Below are 17,701 nucleotides of genomic sequence, written 5' to 3' on the forward strand. Positions count from 1 at the left end.
GAAAAGAAGAAATAGAGGAAGGGAAGGTAAAAGAGAGAAAGAAAAAGAGCAAGAAAGAAAGAAAGAAAGAAAGAAAGAAAGAAAGAAAGAAAGGGGGAAGGGACAGGAACAGAGGAAGGAAGCAAGGAAACTTATGAAAGGGGAGAGTAAGAGAGGAATGAGTGAAGGGAGGGAGGGAGGGAAGAAGGTGGGAAGGAGAAAGAAAAGAAGAAATAGAGGAAGGGAAGGTAAAAGAGAGAAAGAAAAAGAGCAAGAAAGAAAGCTGCAAGCACCCCCCCGAGCCCCCCAGGCCGGCTGCAACCTTTTAAAACACGCGCGCCGCTTCGCAGCTGTCTCCTGAAGCCGAACGCGGAAGTTAGCGTTTGGCTTCAGGAGACAGCTCCTTGGCGCTTGTATCTCGAATTTGGGCTTGTAAGTAGAACAAAAATATCTCTCCCCTCCCAGCTCTTATCTCGAGTTGCTCTTAAGTAGAGCAGCTCTTATGTCGGGGTTCCACTGTAGCTGAAAAAGAGTTTTCCAGTTTAAAGTGTCGAGACCACCCAATTGTTAAGAAAAAAGTGACAGATGGAAAAAACGAGGAAGTTCAAACTTAAGGCCAGCTATTTCAGCCATAATGCCTGAAGTTCAAATAAGCCTCATGCTGGAGAATGTAGACAAAACACATGAGTCGACAGCAGACAATGTTGTCAGCACTAGTACGGGAAACAAAGAAGGCCTTGCGTTCCTGTTTTCATTTAAGTAATGCAGAATATATTCACAGACTCTCAGGATTGTGTGAATAATATGCAATGTTTATATGTTAAAACGCATTGGAAAAGAGTAAAGCTTTGGGAGACACCCCCCCTCCATATTTATATTTTTCTTTAATCTAACATTTTGTTCCCCAGTCAATCACACTTTATACAAATAAAGTTGGTTAGTTGTGGCAAATATAGAATGAGGAATATTATACAGACACTTCTTAATATTCAATATTTAGTTACTGAAGAATCTCTTCAATAACTTTAGCTAGCATTGAATGTGGAAGCCAAATGAAACCACTGCCAAAATAAAATAATACTTTCTGCTTACTTAGCAAACTTTCCAGATACGTTAAAAACAACTTTGAATAAATGAGAAGAGCTGGTTTTTTAAAACTACAATGCAGTTCCTATTTCAGAAACAGTCTTGTTAGGGTTGAAAAGACACTTTTTATCACGATCCATTTAGTTAATAGACATATTAGTTACTTGAGATATAACAATTTAAAAATTAAATATTCCTACACTTCCAAGTCAATTTACAGATTTATCCACTTAGTCTTTTTGGTAGTAATATGGAACATATTTTCTGCTGATTTCTTGTGGAACTTAAAAAAAAACATTTCTGACTAAGAATATATAGTCCTGGAACTACCAGGAAGTATTAACTGGACTTGCTCCCTTCTGAGCCCAGAAAAAGCTGGCTACAAGTCAGGTTTGTTTGTTTGTTTGCTTGTTTAAATTTATAAGCCGCCCTTCTCCTAACGGATTCAAGGTAGCATACAACAGTAAAATCACATACAAATATTAAAACCCCCAGAACAACGTACAGTGGTACCTCATGATTCGAACCCCTCGTGATATGGACCCCTCGTGAAACGAACCCCTCATGATACGAACCCCTCGTGATACGAACCTGGAGCTCGGAAATTTTTAGCCTCTTCTTACAAACTTTTTTCGGCTTATGAACCCACCGCAGATCGCAAAATGGCGCTCCACTGGGCGCCGCCACCCGGCTGTCACCTTCTGAAACAGCCGGGGGGCTTCTCGGCGTTCTCCCGAACGCCAAACCCGGAAATTCGGGTTTGGGTTCCGGAGGCTGCCGAGAAGTGCCCGGCTGTTTCAGAATGTTTCGGCCGATCTGGAGGCTGGAAAGGAGGTGGGGAATCCCAATAGGGAATTCCATGGGTGGAGATTTGACATCACGAAGAATGCCGAGAAGCCCCCCGGCTGTTTCAGAAGGTGACAGCCGGGCGGCGGCGCTTCTCAGCACCCTCCTGAACCCAAACCCAAAAAGTTCGGGTTCGGGAGAACGCCGAGAAGCCCCACGGCTGTTTTAAAAGGTGACAGCCAGGTGGCGGTGCCCAGCGGAGCGCCATTTTGCCATTTTTTTTCTTTTTGCACGCATTAATCGCTTTTGCATTGTTTCCTATGGGAAACAATGTTTCGTCTTACGAACTTTTCGCGTTACGAACCTACTTCCGGAACCAATTAAGTTCGTAAGACGAGGTATTACTGTACAACAATTACATGTTAGGATAGGAGGTAATGTACCTAAAAGCATGTTATACAGAAAATAGGCGTTGATTGCTTACCTGAACGCCTCTTCTCGTACGGTGAGCGGGTACAGCAGTCACATGGGTTGCTCATGTCCAATCCGGTGGAACTGAGCCTAGTGTTAAAAAAGCTTGCTGGATCCGCCCCTTCCCCAGAATTCGCGAATCCGTAGACTAGGCTCAGATGTGAAGCTCTTTAGTGTTCAACTCTCATTGTTAGAGGAAAGAAAGGTTATAGACAGAATAGAAGACACATACAAGGGCGGGAAGTGACTGCTGTACCCGCTCACCGTACGAGAAGAGGCGTTCAGGTAAGCAATCAACGCCTATTCTCCGTACTGAAGGAGCGGGTCCAGCAGTCACATGGGACATACCCAATAGATGGTCCCTAGGGTGGGATTAGATTGCTATCGTGAGAGATAACGGATTGGAGTACCCTTCTGCCGAAGGCAGCGTCCGCTGAGGCGTAAGAATCAATTTTGTAGTGCCTGATGAAGGAATTTGGCGAGGCCCAAGTGGCTGCTTTGCAGACCTCCTCCAACGGGGCTTGAGTCGCCCAAGCAGCCGAGGTGGCTGCGCTCCTGGTGGAATGCGCTGTGATGTTCCTTGGAACTGAGAGGGCGACCAATTCGTAGGCCTTAGATATAGTCCCTCTGATCCAACGGCCTATCACTGTAGAAGACACTTTGGCCCCCATGACTCTGGGATGATAGGCTATAAAAAGTGCTTCTGACCTCCGAAAGGGTCCTGTGCGTTGGATATAGATCCTCAGCGCTCTAATGAGATCCAGGGTGTGCCATCTAATTGCTAAGGGGTGGTCCCGTTGGAGGCAGAAGGAAGGTAAGACAATATCCTGGGTTCTGTGGAACATGGAACTGACCTTGGGTAAGAAGGTGGGGTCCAGTCGCAAGACTACCTTGTCCTGATGAAATTGGCAGAGGTCCTGCCTGATTGAGAGGGCAGCCAACTCCGAAATGCGTCGGGCAGAGGTAATAGCCACCAGGAATGCCACTTTAAAGGATAGGTACCTGAGGGACGCCGATTTTAAGGGTTCGTATGGTGCCTGCGTGAGGGAATGGAGAACCCGTGGCAAATCCCAGGATGGATACCTGTGGACCTTGGAAGGTCTGAGGTTGGCTATACCCTTGAGGAATTCCTGAACTTCTGGAAAGGAACGGAGAGGCTGTCTGCGGGGCCCCGCTAGGACAGAGGAAATGGCCGCCAGATGACGCCGGAGGGTGCTGGTGGAAAGTCCTTTATGGAAACCTTGCATAAGGAAGGAAATGATCCTGTGTATGGGGATGCACAGGGGAGAGAGACCCTCCTGTAGACACCACTGGTGAAACTTGGACCACGTATGGTCGTAGATTCGATTGGTCGAACCCCTTCTGGCCTTTAAGATGACCTCCACTGTATCGGGGTCGTGTCCACGCAGTTCTAGGTCTCTCCTGATAACAGCCAGGCGGTGAGGTGGAACCACTCCGGGTCTGGATGGAATGAGGCCCCCTGCCGCAGCATATCCCCCGAAACGGGGAGTCGCCAAGGGTCCTGGACGGACAACTGTTGGAGATCCGCGAACCAGGGCCGGCGGGGCCAATGAGGGGCGATTAGGATTACTCGGGCCCTCTCGGTGAGGACCTTGTGAATCACGTCCGGGAGAATTGGAATTGGAGGGAATGCGTAGAGTAGGCCTGGAGGCCATGGGCTCCGGAGGGCATTGATTGCTTCCGCTCCCGGGGATGGAAATCTGGAAAAAAAGCGAGGGAGTTGGGCGTTCGCATTGGTCGCGAAGAGATCCAGAACTGGTAGGCCGAATCTGAGGCTGATTTGATGGAACAGGTCTTGATGGAGATTCCACTCTCCGGGGTCTATCGTTGCTCGAGATAGCCAATCCGCCTGGACGTTGAGGCTCCCCGAGATGTGGTCGGCTAGGAGCGACCGAAGATGTTTTTCCGCCCAAAGGCCTAACTTGAGGGCCTCCCTCATGAGGGCCTTGGATCTCGTGCCCCCCTGTCTGCAGATATGGCTTTTCGTGGCGATGTTGTCGGTGAGAATGAGAACGTGCCGGTTGGGGATGCGAGGAGAGAATTGCTTCAGAGCCAGGGAGACGGCTCTTAACTCTAGCCAATTGATTGGCTTGGAAGCTTCCTCCGGGGACCACGTGCCCTGGGCTATCATCCCCTGGGTGTGGGCGCCCCATCCCGATAGACTGGCGTCTGTGGTGATGACAAATTGATCCGGGCACCTGAAAGGGGATCCTTTGTCCATGGCCGGAGACTTCCACCACTTGAAGGATCTGCGAACAATTGGTGGGATGACAATGCGACGGCTTGAGTTGCTGTGCCCCGATCTCTGAAAGGGTAATAGGAGCCACTGTAGTTCCCTAGCATGAAGGCGAGCCCAAGGAATGATGCCTATGCACGACACCATCTTCCCCAAAAGGGAGGACAGGGATACTATGGAAACTGAAGGTTGAGATAAAATGCGAGAAATTAACTCCCCTATACTGATCTTTCTCTCAGGAGAAAGAAAGACCTGGGAAGCTTCTGAATTAATAATGGATCCCAGGTGTAAAATGGATGTGGAAGGTTGGAGGTGACTTTTGTCAAAGTTGATGGAAAACCCATGGTCCTGTAGAACCGACATGGTGACAGAAAGGTCTGCTTTCACTTTCTCTAGGGAGTTCCCATGAACTAAAATATCATCAAGGTAACATAAAATGTGGATGGGTGACGCCCGGATATAGGCCGCCAGGGACCCCAAGAGCTTTGTAAAGACCCGAGGGGCCGAGGAAAGGCCAAATGGCATGGCCCTATACTGGAAATGCCTGCCCTGAAAGGAGAAACGTAAAAATTTTCTGTGGCATTTGGCTATAGGAATATGGAGGTAGGCCTCAGTGAGGTCTAAAGAAACCATGAAATCTCCCGGGTGGATGGCGGCCAAAATGGATGATAAGGAGTGCATCTTAAACTTCCTATATTTGATGAATAGGTTCAGCTTCTTTAAATCCAAAATAGCTCTCCAACCTCCGGAGGATTTTGGAACCATAAATAGGATGGAATAAAAACCTAGGCCCTTCTGACCGGGGGGAACCGGTTGAATGGCTCTGATGGACAATAAGTGGGAAATGGCTTCCTCCATACGATTACAATCTGAGGAAGACCTGAGAGAAGGGCAGGAAATAAAACGTTTAGGGGGGGGAGAAGTAAATTCTAAAAGAAGGCCTTTTTGAACAGTGTCAATGACCCAGGGGTCCTTGGAGGTGAGACGCCAATTAGAGGCGAAATAGGCTAGGCGGCCACCTATGGGAATCGAGGAAGAACTACCATCTAGGTTTTTTTGAAGCCCTATTAGAGGACGCTCCCCTTTGGAAGCGAAAACCTCTGCCCCTGGAGTTCCTACCTTGGGAACGAAAGCGGGGGGAATACTGACCTGGGGTTCTCTGATAGGAAGCCGCTTGATCTTGTTGACGCCCTGGGCGACGAAAGGACTGCATTTTGGTGGCCTTTTTGGTGGTTGGACCCAATACCTTCTTCTTGTCCGTGGTTTCCGTGAGGAGTGGATCCAGAAGATCCCCGAAAAGAAGGTCGCGCTTCAAGGGTCCCAGAGATAACTGCCACTTCTGACGTACACCTGCTTGCCAAGGGCGAAGCCATAGGAGTCTTCTTGCCGTTGTAGAAGCTGCAATAGACTTGGCAGCAAATCTGGTAGATTGTAAAGTGGCATCAGCCACGTACTGAGCAGCTGCAAATACCTTGTTGAAGTCTTGTTGACCTCTCAAGTCATCGGGAGGAATATGCTGTTGAAATTGGCGAAGCCACAGAAGCATGGCTCTGGAGAAAAAGGAAGCCGCTGCGGAACTTTTAATGGCCCAGGAATCTGCGGTGAATCCTCTTTTGAGCATCTGTTCAATCCGCTTGTCCTCTGGGCGGAGGACCTCCTCTGCTTCGCCTGGCACGGCAGCCGCCGAGTGAAGGATCTTGACAGGTTCATCCGGTTTAGGAAAAGATAGGAGCTCCTCATAGGAAGAGGAAAGTTTGTACAACTTTTTGTCCTTGGTTGTGGGATTAAGCCCAGAGGCTGGGAAATCCCACTGCTTAAGTAAGGCATCTTTAAACAATTTAGGCATAGGAATTACCTCGTTATCCTCCTGTTCCTCTGTGAAGTAAGGTAAGTTCTCCTCCGGGGGATCAGTGGATGTGGAGGCCTGTTTCTCCTGGGCCGCCAATCCCGTAGAAATTCTAGCTTTGAGGAGGAGAGATTTGAACAATTGAGAGGGAAAAATAGTAATTGGAGAAGGAACCTTTATTTGGGATTCCTCATCATCTGAGAGACCTTGAAAGGGATCCTCATCCTCTTCCATATCCTCATATTCGTCCTGAGAGGAATCTGATTCATCCTGAATAGGAGCTCTAACCATTGGGGAAGAACCCAAGGGGTGGGAGGAACGAGGAGGTGGAGGAGGTAAGGAGGGCACATTGATGGTAGAGAGTTTAGCATCAATGGCCTTGGATAACACAGAAAAAATAGATTGAAATTCAGGAGGTAAACTGGAAATATCAGCAGGAATGGCAGATGAATCCCTGAAAGCCTGGGAGGATCCTGGCTGGGGGGAATCTTCAATAATATCTGGTTCCTCTGGACCTAATCCCCATAGGTTAGGTTGGGGTCTGTCTAGGTTTGGCTCATCCAGAGATAACACAGTGACCCCAGAAGAAGGCAGATTAGGAGCCTCTGGGGGGTCATGACTACTGAGTACTTGGGCCTGTACTTTCAAACGCTTTGCTGATTTGTCATGAAGTTTTTGTAGGGCTTGGTCCCTTCTCTTCTCAGCCCTGGTGACTTTGGTCAAGGGGCGGGCCCCTGAAGAAGAGGAGGTCGAGGCCTGGGGAATACTGGTAATCTCATCGCCTGTAGGCCTGGCCTCTCTGGGACCTTGAGTGGTGCCTCTCTTGGGAAAAGTAGCCATAGTCTGACAATTAACAGAAGACAAGGCTGAGCCAAATAAACTGGATGATTAGGGAGAAGAATTTTAAAGACTTCCCAAGAGGAAAGGATCCTGCTCCTAGGCCTCGGAGCTGCTGAGACTTGAGGGCAATCTGGGCAAACCCAGAGTTCGTGTCCCCAAATACAGCGTGGCTAGCCTCCCTAAACTTTAATTAAAGTAACCAAGGCACTCTGGTTGGAGGCTTAGCCGGTGGAGAATTAAGCCTGAGCGTCCCAAAGCCCACTCCGGGATCCGAGCGGTGGACTGAGGCCTACGCGGCTGGCAGAAGGCCAACACGAGAGGCCTAGATTAAAAAAGGCGCGAAGGCCTTCGCGCCGAAAAATCGCTCCGTAATAGAAATCTTAAAGGGGAAGCGATCGACTAAGTCCAGGAGACTAGAACAAGCGTCTCACTCCGCAGGAGGTATTTCTTAAGCCCTTTAACAATAGTACTAAATCAATGAAGCAATACTTGCACAAAGACCTCCAGGCCAAAGGATTAAAAGAATCCACAAGCGGCAGCGGGGATCGTAAACGGCAAAGAAAGCCGTGGGAAAACGAAACCGCAACTTCTCCCAAGGGAAAAAAGCCGAGCCGCAAACGGCTGGCGCTATTAGTGCAAGTAAACAAATAAGGATAAACAATTCTTACTACTTTTGAAGAAAAGATCGAAGGGAAGGTGTTAGAATGTTGAACAAGCTATCACAATACAACCGCAGGATGCGAGAACTGAGCGAATTCTGGGGAAGGGGCGGATCCAGCAAGCTTTTTTAACGCTAGGCTCAGTTCCACCGGATTGGACATGAGCAACCCATGTGACTGCTGGACCCGCTCCTTCAGTACGGAGAATAGCAGGATCTGCTATGTTGCTGAACATAACTTTTTTAAACAAAGGAGATGAAATCAAATTTAGTGTCATTTGCCAGAGATCCCAATTATTACTTTTCAAATAGAATAGGAATAATCTAGGGCGGTGATGGTGAACCCGTGGCACGTGGAGCCATATCTGAGGGCACGCAAAGCGTTGCCCTATGTCAGCTCCAGCGTGAATGTGCGCGCTGGCCAGCTGATTTTTGGGTTTATTTTCGGCCGTTGGCCCATTTTTCGCCATCCCCAAGGCTTCAAGGAAGCTTTCCTGAAACCTGGGAAGAGCAAAAATCAGCCCAATGGGCCTACAGGAAGTCCGAAGGCTTCAGTGAGGCCAGTGCACATGTGCGGGTAGGGCAGTGTAGGGGGGTTTTGCGCCTGCGCAAGGGCAGTACAGGGGTAGAGCCGGGATAGTGTGCATACACAGGCGAAGGGCATTGCATTATGGGTGCATGTGCACAACCCTTTTGGCACCCAAGCCATCATTGTTCTAGGGTAATTTATGCAATGGAACAATGATGACTTATCAGAAGAGATTGCAGACAAAACACAGTAAATCCCCTTCTCTCTTTAATTGCCAAAACTGTATGCTTTCCTAAGATAATGGGCCTGAACAGATATGCAGCTGGTATGTGTCTTGTGAAAAAGGAGGAGTTGTATTCTGTCTTGGTTATGGGAAAAGCAGCCTTCCAGCTGTACAAATGGTACTTGGCTGCTCTCCATATAAATATTTCCACCTGGCCTCAATGGAGTAGGGAAACAGTTGGGGGCTATGGAAATGATGTAATTCCCAAAGCTGAGTCAAAGGCAGACAGCCCATCAATCAGATCTCAGCAAGCCCATGCACAAGATCTCTCAAATTACCACTTCACACCAAGAACCTGCTGAAAACATCCCCTTTAAACATCTGCTAATCAGATTGCTTCTCAGGAACCTGCTACAATTATACCTGTTATTGCAGAAAGCGATGGGGAAAGTGGGGTGAGGGAGAGGGGTGTCTCATGTCTACAGCTGGGCATTTAGTAAAGCAGATGGACCATCTATGAAGGAAGGACTCTCTTTGAAATCCAATTCATGACCATGAGGGGAACTAAATAGAGTTGGCCAAAATGATGACCTTGAATTAATCATCAATAGCTCATATAATGCAATCAATTGAAATGCAGATGGTGCAATGGCTAAGATGTTGGACTAGAGACCAAGAGAGAGTTGAAGCCTGAGACATGAAAGCTGCTTGTTGATTTTTGGATCAGTTACTCTGGGTATTTATTGTGGTATGTTTTCCACCTTGAGTTGGGTGTGAAAAAAATGGGCAGGATAAATATCTAAAAAAAACAACCAAAGTCTAGGTCATAGGTGTCAAACTTGTCATCACATCACATTTCACAACGTTTTCCCATTTGCGGAGTTGGGGTGGGCGTGGCCTGCGCGCGATACATTCTGCCCAGAGACCACCAGTTTGACAACCCTGGTTTAGGTAGTAGAATTTGGAGAGATCCAATCAAGAGTATTTGCAGCAGGTTTACAAAAATGAAAAGATCTATGTAAAGAATACAAATGTCTACAAGGGCTCCTACTTCATATTGACATTTGCATGATATGATTAAAAATACAGTGTTCCCTTGATTTTTGCGGGTTCGAACTTTGCGAAAAGTCTATACCACGGTTTTTCAAAAATATTAATTAAAAAATACTTTGCGGTTTTTTCCCCTATACCATGGTTTTTCCTGCCCGACGACGTCATATGTTATCGCCAAACTTTCGTCCACCTTTAATAAATATTTTTTTAATAAACTTTAATAAATAAACATGGTGAGTAATAATCTAAATGGTTGCTAAGGGAATGGGAAATTGTAATTTAGGGGTTTAAAGTGTTAAGGGAAGGCTTGTGACACTGTTCATAGCCAAAAATAGTGTATTTACTTCCGCATCTCTACTTTGCAGAAATTCGACTTTCGCGGGCGGTCTCAGAATGCATCCCCCGCGAAAATCGAGGGAACACTGTATTGGATATTGACTACAATCTCGAACAGAGGTATTTTTTTTCTTGTTATCAGTATAAGATGAGCACTCTCACAAAATCAAAACCACACAGAGGGAAGGCTGTGCTCTTACAAAAATAGGGACTATAATTAGTACAGCCAGATGTGTCTAGATCCATTTAGCAGAAGGCAAAGTGGTAACTGCTACTACTTCCCATTCTCCTATTAAATTCTCTCTTTTTTCTTTCGCAGGTCCAGTCTCAAGCAAGCACTGATTTACAGATTTTTTTTTATTTTTCTAAAAAAATATCTATAAAGTCTATGCACCTATGTCCCTGGATCACGACTACCTGCACTCAGTTACTCAAGTCCTGGTTATCACTCACGTGGACTATTGCAATGCACTCTACCTGGGGCTACGCTTGAAGTCCATTCAGAAGCTTCAGCTGGTGTACAAAGTGCAACAATGAGAACAATGTTTGGGGGTCCTAAGATGTCCCATATTACACTTCTACTCTGCCAATTTCACTGGCAGAATGCAGTTCAAGGGTTGGTTATGACCTTTAAAGCCCCTAACGCAGGGATGTCAAACTCAAGGCCCGTGGGCCGGATCCAGCCCACAATGTGGTTGGATCCAGCCCACAATGTGGTTGGATCTGGCCAACAGGGCTATCCTTGTCTGCCCAACATGAAGAGGAAAGTTTGGGCCAGCATGGCTTCAGCCCGCTCTACCCAGTGCAAAGAAAAATCAGACCAGTGTAGCTTTGGCATGATCTACTTGTTCGAAGAGGAAAGATCAGACCAGTATGGCATTGGCCCAATCCACCCAATGAAAAGAGGAAACATGCCAGAAGTTTGGGAAGTGGCATAAACTGGCCATGTCCACCCAGTTGGCCACACCTGGCCAATCCCCCAAAGTCAACCACTACCCTGATGAAACCCTCAATGAAATTGAGTTTGACACACTCCTGCCCTAACGGCATAGGTCCAGGCTACCTGATGAACTGCTTCCTCCTACTAGGACAACCCTGTCCTATTCGTGCTGGTAGAGAGGGCCTACTGAGGAACCCATTGGTCAAAGGTGATCACATGACCCCGGGACACTGCAACTGTCATGGATACATGCTAGTTGTCAAGAGACCAATTTTTGATCATGTGACCATAGGGATGCTTCAACAGTCCTTAAGTATGAAAATCAGACATAAATCACTTATTTCAGTGACGTTGTAACTTTGAATGGTTTGAACTAAATGAATTGTAAGCCAAAGACTACCAGTATTAGGAAATGTAGTGATACCAACTAACTGGGATGAGTTTAAATAGGAACTGGATAAACATATAGAGAACAAGTTTGTCAAGAGCTGTTGTTTGGAAGGCTTAATGTTTCCTTCCAGGTGGGGACCTACTTCCAAATTATAGCTGAATGCAAGCAATAGCAAGAGAGAAGTATGCCTCCATGTCCTGCTTGAAAACTACCCAAAGAAATGAGAAAACCATTTATAAGATGGGTCTTGGTCTGATCCAGCAAGATATTATTTTATTATTACTGCAGATAAAGAACCATCACATTCCCTATATGTAAACTTCTAATGAAAATCTATCTTTAATTTCCATGGTTGTTCCCAAATCCTGAGGGGCTGCTCATCAAAGACCTTTTGAATAAAATAAAGAATAAAATTATAATCTTTATTTTACTTACCTGATTAATATATCAGAGTGCTTTCTTCTGAGTAAAAGAAGACTGCCATTCAGAAATGTTGAGATTTTCTGGGGAAGAAATATTAACATCATGTAAGAAAAGTTGCATTAGTTAAAAATGTACCAGTCTGTCAATCCAGTTTTACATTTCATAGTACAATATCTAAAATTCCCTTTTTACAACTCTCTAAGCCCCTTAATTCACAGAAGAGTTAGGGCGATTGGAAGGAGTTGAGCGTTTACATTTTGAGGATCCCTAGTCATAAGCATATTTTATCTTTAAAGCAAGAGAACAAACAGATAGTCCTCCACTTACAATCATTCATTTAACGACCGTTCAAATTACAACACTAAAAGTGATTTATGATTATTTTTCACACACTTTCACTAGACTTTCAATCCTGGGCCTAGAAAGCCTAAAACTAAGACGCCTTAAACAAGATCTAAGTATTGCCCACAAGATCATATGCTGCAATGTCCTGCCTGTCGGCGACTACTTCGGCTTCAACCACAACAACACAAGAGCACACAACAGATTTAAACTTAATATTAACCGCTCCAAACTTGACTGTAAAAAATATGACTTCAGTAACCGAGTTGTCGAAGCGTGGAACTCATTACCGGACTCCATAGTGTCATTCCCGAACCCCCAACAATTTATCCTTAGATTATCTACGGTTGACCTATCCAGATTCCTAAGAGGTCAGTAAGGGGCGAGTACAAGTGCACTAGAGTGCCTTCCGTCCCCTGTCCTATTGCTCTCCTATATCTCCTATACCTTTCTTCTATTCCTATATCTCTTCTTCTATTCTTTCATTGATATGTTCTATTACTATATCTTCTTTTCTATTCTTTCTTAGATATATTTTACTATGAGTATCTCCTCTATAACCTTCATCATGTATTTTACTATGTGTATATAAATATATATACTGTACCCACTAAAACCCTCATTGTGTATTGGACAAAATAATTAAATAATAAAAAAAACTTATGGCTATTGTAGCATCCCACATGATTAAATTCATACACTGGGCAACTGCCTCAAATTTATGACGGTTGCAGTGTGCTGAAGGTCATACGATCCCGTTTTGCGACCTTCGGACAGGCAAAGTCAACGGAGGAGACAGGTTTGCTTAACTGTGTTACTAAATTAACAGCTTCAGTGATTCCCTTAACACAGTGGCAAGAAAGGTCTAAAAGGGGCAAAACTCATTTAACAATTGTTTCGCTTAGCAACAGAATTTTGGGATCAATTGTGGTTGAAAGTTGAGGACTACCAGAACCCAGGTGGGGATTGCCGCTCCTGCTGCTACCAATGTGCTGTGTAGGCAGCTCCGCATGTCTGATGCGTGTGTGTGCATGCGTCTGAGCAACATTTTGCTTTTGTACATGTGCAGGAAGGAAAATCTTGCGGGGGAATGTGCGCGAAAGAGATTCCGGCTATTTTTTTGCTTCTGCCCATGCACAGAAGCAAAAAATAGCCAAAATCGCTCTAGCGCGTGCGTCTCCTTGTGAGATTTTTCTTCCTGCGCATGCGCAGAAGCGAAATCTTGCTCAGACGTGCACGTGCTGGAGATGCAGAGCTGTGCGCATAGCTCAATTTTCGCTACCGGTGCAATGGCTTCGACCGTAGCGGTAGGAACCCCTACCGTACTGGTAGGAACTGCCTTTACCTCTATGTTTCCCAATCATCACAAGGATTACCTAAATGAGCGATTAACAATATTATCATCCTTTGCAAGTAAAATTACCATAGGTGTCCTAAAGGTTTTTGTCAATACTGGCAAATCTACATGGCATTCTGCCCAAATATACTATGAACTCAGAAAATATTAACCAAGCTAGCTGTATCTTTTGAACTGCACAGGATAATTGCACTGAACCAAACTGCATTAGAGTCAATATTAACAAAGCAGCCCTCTTCCCCAGCTATAAACCTTATCCTGCTTGGGCAGTCTTCTCTAAACTGATGTCCCCGAGAAGACATAACCCTAGAATTCCAGGCCAGCTGATTTAGGGTACAGAAATAGTTTTGTGGTTGAAGATTAACCACAAAAATCTGGTCGTTTTAAATTGCACTGTGTACCTCCCAGAAAGCTTCAATAAAACAGCATTTGCAATGTCTCTACATTTTTTTAAAATATCAAGATTTAAATATATAGTGTAAAAACATTTTTTATCTCTAGAACCTAGCCTTTATTACATCAGGGGTCTTCAAACTTGGCAATTTTAAGACTTGTGGACTTCAACTCCTAGAATTCTCCAGCCAGAATTCTGGAAGTTGAAGTCCACAAGTCTTAAACCTGCCAAGTTTGGGGACCTCTGTACTACATCATGCCCAATGTTTTTTTTCTTAATGACCATTCACTATTATTAATTTTTTATTGTTAACTAAATTTATGAATACAAAGAAAAAAATACAACCAAATTAGGGAACAATTCTCTTTATTAAATCTAGAACTAATCAAATAGTCTACTTTGTTTTACATTTCTGTTTTTAATTAAACTCCTTTGGTTTTCATTCTTTTCTGAATGAACATTGACTTGCAAAACTGGTATTTTCTGATGCCAACAAAACAAACCTTCAGATCAGTTTGCCGGTTTTGAAGGAGTTAACATTGTACTCATTTTTTTAGATGAAGTCCAGCTGCAGGGTTAGTGGGAATGTTAAAAGTAGTTAACAATATACCACAAAGAACTTTTTCTTTCTTTCTTTTTTGGTCATCCTACAATTCACTGTAGGGACTTCATTATTTAAATTCTCTTAAGAGCCTACCCATTACTTTCACACAAAAAATAGTCTGTTCTATTGGTTACAAAATAAACAGAATCTTTCTAGTTTTACTGGCTCTTTGTCATCAGCTTTAGAAAGGTGGTAAAGATAAGTACTCTTTTTCAAAAGCTGGGGCTCTAACATTCTGCCAAGTTAAATCTTATTCTCTCAAGTGGATTTGTTTGCCAATTTTGTCTAGTTAAGGCAATCCTGCATATATATATGACTAAGAGGCTACTCCACAGATGTTATTTCTTTAGGTTTTTTCCTTCTGCTTTCCCTTGTTATGGAAAGTTACAGAAAAAGGTTATCTCATAAACAAATAAGTCACTCAGCTTACAGTATACAGGCAAACATATCACAAACACACAATGACTATTTTCTCGGGAAAAATAAAGGTAAAAAACCCTAACTCTTTATATTTATAATTCAGCTTTACAAAAGAAAATTCAAGAGCAAAACCAAGAAAGTAACTACAGGTAGTCTTCGACTTACAACAGTTGACAGTTCAAAGTTACAATAGCACTGAAAAAGTGAAGAATACACCTTTCTCTTTTCACAATACATTTAGCTGTTTCATGCTACTGTTCTTGGACACTAGTTGTTCTGTCTGGGTCACTCCGGAAGCCAAGACCAACCCAAAAACAGAAGCCAGACACACCGGTAAAAGGCTAAGGCAGTTTATAAAATTCAAGAAAAACACAGGTAACAGAAAATGTCCTTACAAACAGGAAAACGCTGTATCTTCAAATATATCCACGAAGGCAAAAGTCCATGCAGCAATACAGGATTCTTGCTGCCAAGACGAGGCTGTAGATAGCAGACCTACACCTCCCACGGGTCTTCCAAACTGCTGGGCCACAAGCCAGGAACAGAGACGTCAAGAACAAAGCAGGTCACCGTAACTCCAACTGATAACACTCCACATAGCTGCAAGGGCTTGCCTGCCTTTTAAACCCTGCTAAGGAGGACCACACCCAAGCCCAGCTGTTCCTAATTCAGTGCTGATAATACTTCTTTAATTGCTTCTTTCTTTGATCTGAATGTCTCTGTCACATGTCAATGACGGCTTGTGCTTCATCACCTAATGACTCCAAGCTACTGGCTGGGGAGAGCCTCATGCTGTTCTCCTTCGTCCCATTCCTGACTTTCCTCTTCCCTGTCCGACTGCTCAGCCCCCTCCTCTTCGCTGTCATCTTCCTCCGGGCATGGAGCCAGCAGAGACACAGCCGGTCCCTGAGCAGTCTCAGGCTGAACCACAACACTAGTATATGTGGCTCCATGAATTTTCATATACAGGTTATAGATTAGGACAGAACCCACTTACACTTACTGTATAAATTTAGAAGAGTCTTGAATCTAGACCAGAGGTCTCCAAACTTGGCAACTTTAAGACTTGTGGACTTCAACTCCCAGAATTCTCCAGCCAGCTAAGCAGGCTGAGGAATTCTGGGAGTTTAAGTCCACAAGTCTTAAAATTGCCAAGTTTGGGGACACATGATTTAGACCTTGCTGATTATTGGTGGGAACTTTCTTCCGCCTACACACACATTTATTGCAGGATTAGGCAAGGCTTATGTGAAATGCTTTCAGTTTGTTTTCTACCAGTGTAGCAACACAGGTCCTTGAGGTCCTTTCCTTTGAAGGGTACTTAATTCTGCTTCTGCTCATCAAAATGTGTTATTTTTCTCAACTCTCAGAATCCTCCATTTGTTCAGCAAGCCAAATGTCATCCCATCACAGAAACCCAGCCTATAGATCACAAGATGGTAATTTCCACTGAGAAATAACCCTGAGTAATATGACTCTTAAGAAGAGTCTTAATTCTATCTGGAGAAAAACTGCACCTGGAATTTTTGGAAGGAAAACACAAGCTCTAATGGATCCCCCCTCCCCCAGAAATAAAGAAGTTGGAGAGAGGAGGAGACTTTAACTGTTCCCATTTCCCGTTGTGCATCTTCCCCGAGAACTATGGAAACATCACAACTTAGAAAGGCTGCCAGCAGCTACGTATTGTGGCTCTGAACTCTCATCAAGACATAATAAATCCAATTTATGAAGCACATAGAAATAATGAGATCCTAGCTAAGAAAAATAAATTCGTAAGCCACTGAATTTAAACTACTACTGGGTAATAAGCTGGGACTCCAATTGAAAAACATCTGCTTCTTGGTGTTATTAGGTTACATACGAAACAACCAGAGTATGACTTAGGTCATTAACGAATTTCAGCACTAAAGCTAAGCTCAAAAATGAATTTGGGATAATTGGATTTGAAAAAATATTATTCATATCTTGAAGTATGCATTCACTTCCCCCCATCCTCCTCTCTCACACCCACACAGCATCGTGCATATCAGTATCCATCAACTGCAATTACCAGACCACCTGGAAAAATACATTAATACATAGCTGGCAAGTTACCGACAGATGGATGACAATAGCCAGGTCTTGATCCTGCAGCCAAAGCTAGAAAAATACTCTGAATCATAGCCACAAGCATTTTGAGACCCCAGGAGCAAAACTGAGCTCAGAATTATTCTGGGCCAGAAGCCTGTTTCCTTCAAAGAAGGTATGACATAATACATAGACTGGGAATTTCCTGATCTAGTAACTTGCTGAGTTCAATAACAGCAAATCTTCCTTGTTTGGATTAAGCACATTTATTCATTCTTAAATCCAGCAATGGAGAAGAGGTTTCTTGTTTACAGTATATCTGAATCAATCGAGACACCAAAATTTCCCATTGATCCTAAAAAGCCCAGAGATGAAACTAAAATTTGTCATACTGCACAAAATAATTTCCATGCTAAAGAGCTCCATTTATCATGTATGGCAGGGGTCCCCAAACCCTGGGCTGTGGCCCACCACTGGATTGTAGCCCTTTTGGAATCGGGCTCTGCAAGTGGTAGGCTGGTGTGCACACACACGCAGGCTAGCGGGTGCACACAGTTCTACCTTTGCAAATTGATCTGCGCATGCATTCCCCTGCTGCCAAGCCGCCAACTTGCAAAGGTTGGGAACCATTGATATTTGTGAAGATTAGGACTTAGAGGTATCTTACCTTATTACAATTTACGTTTATTCATTGCTATT

General features: G+C 44.4%; 1 protein-coding gene across 2 annotated transcripts in view; it reads right to left on the reverse strand.

Moving 5' to 3' along the window:
- LHFPL2 (LHFPL tetraspan subfamily member 2) overlaps positions 1 to 17,701 on the reverse strand; it is a 136,908-nt gene that overhangs the window by 58,660 nt on the left and 60,547 nt on the right. For both annotated transcript variants that reach the window (XM_070743222.1, XM_070743223.1), the window contains exon 2: positions 11,831 to 11,898. The gene's annotated coding sequence lies outside the window, so the exon portion shown is untranslated. The remainder of the gene's footprint in view (positions 1 to 11,830; positions 11,899 to 17,701) is intronic.

This window comes from Erythrolamprus reginae, chromosome 2 (assembly GCF_031021105.1).
Source record: "Erythrolamprus reginae isolate rEryReg1 chromosome 2, rEryReg1.hap1, whole genome shotgun sequence".
Lineage (NCBI taxonomy): Eukaryota > Metazoa > Chordata > Lepidosauria > Squamata > Dipsadidae > Erythrolamprus > Erythrolamprus reginae.